The 6,512-nt window shown below is 41.3% G+C and overlaps 1 pseudogene; it reads left to right on the top strand.

Moving 5' to 3' along the window:
• Positions 1 to 3,428: 3,428 nt before the first annotated feature.
• LOC116069925 lies at positions 3,429 to 5,028 on the top strand (annotated as a pseudogene).
• The last annotated feature ends 1,484 nt before the right edge of the window (positions 5,029 to 6,512 follow it).

Raw genomic sequence — 6,512 nt, forward strand, 5'->3', positions numbered from 1 at the left:
TGTAACATCTGTGCGTTAGAGCATGCAGAGTGGTTCTGATGTTTCCATCAGGAATCTGTTTACTGACGCTGAAGCTTCTTGACCCCAATTGGATTTTGATCTATCAATAAAAGTGCCAATAGCCAATGACTGAGCATGAGGCAGGACACTGAGAGTTCTGTGGGCAGGACTCAAGAGAATCAGGAGACAAGAGGAAGAGGAGATGCAGTAGTAGAGGAGCCAACCAGCCATGTATGTTTTCAGGGAAGTGGCCAGAGGACTGGGCCTGGGGCAGCAGGGGAAGATTTAGGAATGGCCAGCCATTGACAGAGCAAAGGGAGTTTAAGAATAAATGGTGGGTGGGTGGGTGGGTGTGTGTAACGAGATAGCTCCAGGGCAGGTGCACGTGTGCAATTACCTGGGAGCCTAAACCAGTGTAGACAAAACTACACAATAAAAAAGCAGAAGATTAAAATTGAAGATCAGCCTATAGAACACAGAAAGACTGTCTCAAAAAGAAAACATCAAAAAAGTATTAATTTTGTTAAGTCCTATTGAGTTCTTATTTTGAGAATATAATGGGAACATTTCTCTTTTGCCTTTTCTTTCTCCAAACAAGTTCTCTGCCATACCACTTCCTGATCTCTAAATTTATGGTTTCTATGTTTGAATAATTGTTACCACATGTTTTTCCCAGCTTTTGAAGTCGAGAGTTGCTGTTTCTATGTCTGTGAAGAATTGTGTTGGAATTTTGCTGGATATTTCATTGAATCTGTAGATTGTTTTTGGTGAGAAGGCTATTTTCACTGTGTTAATCCTACCAATCCTTGAACATGGAAGATCTTTTTACCTTCTGATATCTTCTTTGATTTCTTTCTTCAGTAAATTGAAGTTCTTATCATACAGAACTTTCACTTGCTTTGTTAGAGTTGCATCAAGATATTTTATATTATTTGTGATTATTGTAAAGGATTATCATTTCCCTAGTATCATTCTTGACCAGTTTATTGGTTTTATAAAGGAGGGCTACTGAATTTATTTTAGTTAATTTTGTATCCAGCTACAATGCTTAAGGTGTTTGTCACCTGTAAGAGTTCTCTAGTAGAATTTTTGGGGTTGCTTCTCAATTGAGAGGCAGAGAGTGGGTAGCCTTGTATATTGTTCCTGTTTTTAGTGGACTTGCTTTCAGTTTCACTCCATTTAAACTGATGTTCGCTGTTAACTTACTGGGTATTCCTTTGGTTTTGTTCAGCTATGTTCCTTGTATCCCTTATGTCTTTAATACATTTATCATGAAGGGATGTTAGATTTTGTCAAAAGGATTTTTCAGCATCTAATGAGATGATTTTGTGGGTTTTTCCCTTTCAATTTCTTTATGTGGTGATTATCGTATATTTACCATCTCTGAATCCTTGGGATGAAATCTATTTGATCTTGTTGGATTATGTGCTTTGATATGTTCCTGGATTAGGTTTGTGAGTATTTTATTGGATATTTTTCATCAATGTTTATAAGAGGAATTGGTCTGATATCCTCTTTCTTTGTTTAGTCTATGAGTGGTTTGAGTATGAGGGTGATTGTGGCTTCATAGAAAGTTTGACAGTGTTCCTTCTGTTTCTATTTTGTGGAATAGTTTGAGGAGTATTGGTGTTAACCCTTCTTCAAAACTCTGGTAGAATTCTACATCTGACTCTGGGTTTGTTTGTTCTGTTTTGTTTTGTTTTGTTTTATTGTTTTTTGGTTGCAAGACTTTCATTTTTTTTTATGTGTATGAGTACACTGTAGCTGTACAGATGGCCACGAGCTATCATGTGTGTGGTTGCTGTTGATTTCAGGACGTCTGCCGGCCCAGCTCACTCCGGTGTTTGTGAGCCACCATGTGTGGTTGCTGGGATCCAAACTCAGGACCTTTGGAAGAGCAGTCAGTGCTCTTACCCACTGAGCCATCTCGCCAGCCTGGTTGCAAGATATTTAATGAGTGTTTCTATTTCTTTAAGGATTATAGGGATGTTTAAATAGTTTATCCAATCTTGATTTAGCTTTGGTAAGTTGTTTCTATATAGAAAATCATCCATTTCATTAAGATTTTACAATTTTGTGGAGTACAGGCTTTTGAAGTAAGACCTAATGATTCTTTGAATTTCCTCAGTGTCTGTTGTTATGTCTCCCTTTTCTGATTTTCTTTATTTGAATACTGTCTTTTGGGTAGTTTTACTAAAGTTTTGCCTATCTTGTTGATTTTCTAAATGTACCAGCTCTTTGTTTCATTGATTTTTTTTGTTTCTAACTGATTTGTTTCAGCCCTGATTTTGATGATTTCCTGCCTTCTATTCCTCTTTAGTGTGGTTACTTCTATTTTCTACAGATTTCAGGTGTACTTTTAAATTGCTGATATGAGAACTTTCTAATTTCTTTATGGAGACACTTAGTCCTATGAAATTTCTTCTTAGCACTGCTTTCATTGTTTACCATAAATTTGGGTATGTTGTGCCTTTCACTGAATTCTAAAAAGTCTTTAATTTCTTTCTTTATTTCTTCCCTGACCCAGAGATCATTGAGAGGAGAGTTGTTTAATTTTCATGAGGGTGTATACTTTCTTGTACTTCTGTTGTTGTTAAGGCCAGTTTTAATCAATGATGCTCTGATATGTAGCCATACACAAAAGAATATTTAAAACATTTTAATAATAGCCTAGCAATGACATTAATCAGAAATGCAGATTTTTTAAAAAAAATAATCATTTTATATATATGTGGGCATGTATGTAACTTTTACATAAACTTACTACAATATCACCTGTGGCATCAACCAAGATGGAGATCAGAAATCAAAGGAGCAGTTTTATTATGTAAAATATTTTCAGAAGGATACATTTGCAACTCTGCCAATAAATCATGCAAAGAATAATCATGGGAATGAGCATTTGGGGAAATAATCCCTTAGAAAGCATGGGGGCATTCACAAAGCATAAAAATAATTACAGCATAGTGAAAGAAAGTATTTCCCAAGAGATTTTGCAGATGACGATTCACTGAACAGAAACATGACAGAAAGTGGAAGGGTTGGAAGAGGAAGCACTCAGAAAGTATAGGCTGAAGAACAAAAAGAAAGTTAATATGAATAGTGCAATTGAATTGTAGAAATACTGCTGAATGTTTGAATAGCAAGGCAATAAATCCGTAATATGAGGAAGATTTGGTTTCTTAGCAGGCTCTGGACCTCTAGCTTGGTGGAAGGACTCTAAAGATAAGTTAAGGCTGCATTTCTGTGAGTGTAGATGGCAGCTACGGAGCTGAGGGAACTAGACTCAGGGCAGACTGGACCACTAGAGTCAAGGTGCAAAGCTTTTAGGTAAATTTGCATACAAGATCAGGTCTGATTGGTCCACCTGTACACCTCTTCAAGAAAAGCCCACATTCTCCATTAGAAGAATAGCTCCATAGATCAAGATGAATGCCATGCTGGAGACCCCCAAGCTTCCTGAGCTCCCCACTGTGTTTGACATGTTGAAACTGGCTGCGATAGCTGCTTTTCTCTCCATCATCATATGGTGTTTGAACCTGAAGAGCCCTACTGCCCCTCCTAACCTCTATTTCCAGGACTCTGAGCTCTCATGTTTCCTCCTCAAATCCTGTCATCTTCTGACCAAACAATAAATTCCACCACTGATTGGGGGTGGTGGGGGAGGACATATCCAGACAGCCTTGAAAGGGATGACGGAGAGGGTAAGGTCACCATACTCTTATGGACACTTCAAGTTCATCACCATGTCAAATGGTTCCACTACTACATTTGAGTTCTTTGAGCCCCTGGCTGAATATTGTATTGGAGATGACATCACCATGGTCATCTGTCCTGGAATTGCCAGTCACAAGGAGAAGCAGTACATCCAACCTTCCTGGAGTATGCCCAGAAAAATGGCTACCAATATGCAGTGCTAAACCACCTGGGAGACCTCCCGAATATGGAGGTGGCCTCTCAACACATATTCACTTAGGGCTGCACATGGGATTTTGGAGCCATGGTGAACTACATCAAAAAGAAATATCCCAAGACCCAGCTGGTCCTCACGGCCTTCAACCTGGGTTGTAACATTGTGTGCAAATACTTGGGTGAGACAAAGGCAACCCAAGAAAAGGTCCTGTTCTATGTCAGTGGGTGCCAGGGATACAATGCACTGAGGGCCCAGGAGACCTTCATGCAGTGGGACCAGTGAAGTAGGTTCTACAACTTCCTCATGATCTGCAACATGAAGATCATTCTGTCTCACAGACAAGCTCTCTTTGGAGTCCATGTCAAGAAACTAAATCCTGGGGCTGGAGAGATGGCTCAGCGGGTAAGAACACTGACTGCTCTTCCAGAGGTCCTGAGTTCAAATCCCAGCAACCACATGGTGGCTCACAACCATCTGAAGTGAGATCTGATGCCCTCTTCTGGTGCGTCCGAAAACAGCCACGGTGTACTTACATATAATAAATAAATAAATCTTTAAAGAAAAGGAAGGAAGGGAGGGAGAGAGGGAGGGAGGGAGGGAGGGAGGGAGGGAGGCAGGGAGAGAGAGAGAGAGACAGAGAGAGAGGAGAGAGAGAAGAAAGAAACAAACAAACAAAAAAACAAACAAAATCCTGAAGGACACAGACTTGAGCTGACTCCACACAGCAACATTCCCAATGCAGATTGATAACAATGTGATGAGAAAGGTCCATGGCTATAACTCCTTGAAGGAATATTATAAGGAAAAGAGCTGCATGAGGAAGGTGAAGAGTAGGTATGTTCTTCTCCTGCTGGTTAACACAGCCGACAGCCCCCATCATGCTCAAAAGCCTTCTAACCTTTCCAAAGTCTCTCTCGGAGAAAAAGGGAAATGTCATGTTTATGCTGCCTCTGCATGAGGGCCACCTGGGCCTCTTCAAGGGCTCTGTGCTGGTCCCCGAGCCACTGACATGGATGGATAAGCTGGTGGTGGATTATGCCAATGCCATTTGCCAAAGGGAAAGGAGTAAGTCCCAGTGCTGAGACACGGAGCAGATGGAGGCTGAGTTAGAATGAGGCCTCTGGACTCTGGTGTGCTCCAGTGACTCTCCTCTGGGACTCACATTCCTCTGACGGCTGTTTCAGGTCTCCCAGTGACCTGGATCTGTCCTCATACCATCAGTGGAGGGGTACCCATCATGCATTGTCTCAGATAAGTAGCTCTCCCTGGGAGCTCCAGGCTATTTTTGTGCTTAGTTACTGGTTTTCTCCATTGCATTGTCAGCCATGGTGACAAGCTACAGGATTCTCACTGTCTTGTCCAGTTTCACTGTCTGATTGCTGTTACGTCTAGTTTTCCTATTAAGGAGCGCGTCTTAACTACAGTTTTGCTTTGCCAGTCAAAAGACCTCTCACTGAGAACAGGGAAGGATGTATGTCACTTTGTGATGATTGTATGGGTCCTAGTATCGTCCTCATCAAGACATCAGCATCTCTAGAGCTGAAGAAATCACTCAGCTGGGGAGTCTGAGAACCTGGGGCTTCCTGGACCTGAGTTTTCCCTGTAAAGAAAAAGAAATTCTCTGACTCGAAGGAATCTCAACTGTCTCGTAGGACAACTTCTGTCTTGTCCTTGCTGCTGCAGAGAGTTCCATGGGGCACTTGTCTAAAAGTGCAGACTCCCAGATCTCTCCCCTCGAAGAAGGGCTCCAGGGATTTTAATTTTCCACAAGTGCCTCGGGGAATTCCAGCAAACTGAGGAAAGCACCGCATTAAGGCACCTTTAAGTCAGAAACATCTTGATGGCTCATTTAATTGATATTCATAAGCCACGGTGTCTCTTTGCTCCCAGAGACCTCCAAAGCAGCAAGGCCTATTGTGTGGTTTGGCTTGCCTTTCTGTGATCTCAATGTAGTGTCCCCTAAATCCAAGAAGACATTTGAGCTGAGCCCTAGCTCTGATTCTCCCCAGCTGTATGATGCTGGATGAGTCCCTTTAGGCTTGGCTCTTTTCCCCTGTTAAATGCAGGACTTGGACCAGGTGAACTGCCAAGATGATCACCAGTTCTAAAGTTTAGTGACAAACTCAGGTTCCTGAGGTTTGAGAGGACATCCCTCCAGAGGAGCCTGAGAGTTTATCTCCCAGGCTCAGCATGTAAATGCTTTAACTGCAATTTTCCCATTTCATACAAAAAGATTTGAGAGTCATAATCACTCTCTTATAATTTTGGTTTTTCATCCCAGGTCCATCCAACATCTAATTGACACCAAACAATCGTAAAGTTGGATCTGAGTTTGAAGAAATCTATTCCCCAGCTAAGAGAACCAGATGTTCTTTTGAAGTTGGTTTGTAATTGTGTGTTGTCTGTTGAGTAGATCGTTCTGAAATGTCTTCTAAGCAGACTTCTCACTCTAGAGTTCAAGCAACTCCTCTTCTGGAGCCCTGTGGTACTTGAGTCCCTAAGAAAAATCCACAGTTGCTCTTGGGAACTAAATGAGACTATGGGTGAATGAATTATCATTTCATTTCCTGGATGAATTATCACTTCCTCTGTCACATCC

The sequence above is a fragment of the Mastomys coucha genome, unplaced genomic scaffold (genome assembly GCF_008632895.1).
Source record: "Mastomys coucha isolate ucsf_1 unplaced genomic scaffold, UCSF_Mcou_1 pScaffold1, whole genome shotgun sequence".
In the NCBI taxonomy this organism is placed as follows: domain Eukaryota; kingdom Metazoa; phylum Chordata; class Mammalia; order Rodentia; family Muridae; genus Mastomys; species Mastomys coucha.